We start from the raw sequence: 2,203 nt of genomic DNA on the forward strand, positions 1-2,203 counted from the left end.
ATTGACCATACACTAATCTCACACCTAGAGGCTGTCATAAACAAGGTGAAAACAATACATATAGGCATTAGCACTGTTCTTGTGTTTGTAGAATACCTCCAGTCATACTGCAGCCCACTGCTGTACATTTCTGTGGCTTTGTCCGTCAACATTCACGGACAGCTGAAAGCGCATGGATGGTTGCCTGAGTAATGAGGTGAACAAAAGGACATCTTTCATGTAGACATTAGTCTGTCATGTTGCAGGTAACAAGATATTAACCATGAGTTATAGGCTGACAACAGTAATGCTACAAAATATTTTCATGTGATACATAAACATTTTCAGAACGTACCTCTGGCAGAAGCACATCCATCATGAATGCCACTTGATTGTGACATCTGGTTGTCTGTGCTTCAACCAGGCTTGTCAAGAAGCCCATCACTTTGTCCAGCTGCTCATCCTCCTCAAAGGAAATGTCCACCCTGCCCTTTGATGTAGGCCAGGTGGATGACACGTTTCCTGCAATGATTGCCTGTAAATTTAGAGATATTTTGGAGGATGCTCAAAGTAAATGTCCAAACACTAGGTTAGCAGAAAATGTTTTACTTGAATAATTCATGAGTCATGTTTCGACTGAAATTAGTTACAGTGTGCAAATTTAATTATAAATTTAAAACTCACTTCCAGATGTAGCAGTAGGCCTTTATCCTGAGTGATGAATGGTATAAGAAGATCACTGCTGACTCTTCTTTGGTCTTCAGCTTGCTGAGCCCTTTCCTAAAATTAGATCAAAAACCATTTAGATGCTTAACAGAATTATTCTGGTTAAGCAGATTAAATAAATTGTTTCTTGGTCCTTTGCATGTCCTTACCACAAGCCTGTCGTAAAACATGTCTTTACTCAGGATCCCAACATCTCTGGTTGTGGTGACCATGTTGTGTTGGTCCATGCCGTCATTGTCCTTAATCACGACACACAAAAAACATGACTTCATGCACAGCAGTTAAAATTAATTTTATTTTGTTGTCATGCAATAATCTTCACTCATATTCACCTGCTCTCTGGGTGGAAAGGTGTAAGGTGTCTTAAAATACACATGGTCGGTGTCCTGTGTACTCAGAGGAAAGCAAATAATCGTATCAGTTTGTTTTACAGTTATCCAGAGAGGATTGACATTTGCACTTATTATACCACCACCATTGAAAGTTGACAACATATCAAACTTTCTGCTTTTTAACATCAACAAATCAACCAAAACACATTGGAAAAGCTAAATACAACAACTGATAATTGTGGGACTACTGCTGTGTCAGAATCATTCCATCCCTGAAAGCGGTGACCTATTTTCAAACAGGCAGGAGTAAGGTCTTCACTGACCATGGTGCTGCTTTCATGTTTTCTTTTTCTTTTTAATGATTGCCTGTAAATATAGAGATATTTTTGGAGGATGCTCAAAGTAAATGTCCAAACACTAGGTTAGCAGAAAATGTTTCACTTGAATAATTCATGAGTCATGTTTTGACTGAAATTAGTCACAGTGTGCAAATTTAATTATAAATTTAAAACTCACTTCCAGATGTAGCAGTAGGCCTTTATCCTGAGTGATAAATGATATAAGAAGATCACTGCTGACTCTTTGGTCTTCAGCTTACAGGCACATGGGGGCGTGTTTGGTCGGGGGCGTGGTTTGTCGGGGGAGTGGTTTGTAGGGGCTGCGTCTGCAGCTAGACCTTACTCGATCTTGCACCCAAGCAGATCCTGTACCGACACCGGCAGCAGAAGACGGTATTGCTCTCTGCTGCCCGTGCCCTTCTGCTGATCACAGTACAGTGTCCCATGAATGGTCCAGCGTGTAGACTCCTTTGTACCTGTTCATGGTCCTGGGTCCACGCCTCCTTATTTCAACTGCTTCTTTAATCCATCTTTTAAACTTTTGTTGTTCTGTGTTTATGATCCGTGTGTTATTCCAGCCCATTAAATGATTTTCTCTTTTACAGTGGTCTGTTATGGCTGATTTTTTTATTGTGCTTTGTGCTTCATGTTTTGCTGCTCTTGTGTGTCCTCAAATAGTTTCCTTCTCGCACTCCTTTCTATTTGAGGATGGCCGAAATATCTGGCCGATACATTCAAATGTTCTATGTCGGCCCAAATTATTTTTAAAACCTGATAAATAAAAAATAAAAATCTGGCACCTGTGTGGCCAACTGCCACCACTACTAG

The sequence above is a fragment of the Nothobranchius furzeri genome, chromosome 1, assembly GCF_043380555.1.
Source record: "Nothobranchius furzeri strain GRZ-AD chromosome 1, NfurGRZ-RIMD1, whole genome shotgun sequence".
Classification (NCBI taxonomy): domain Eukaryota; kingdom Metazoa; phylum Chordata; class Actinopteri; order Cyprinodontiformes; family Nothobranchiidae; genus Nothobranchius; species Nothobranchius furzeri.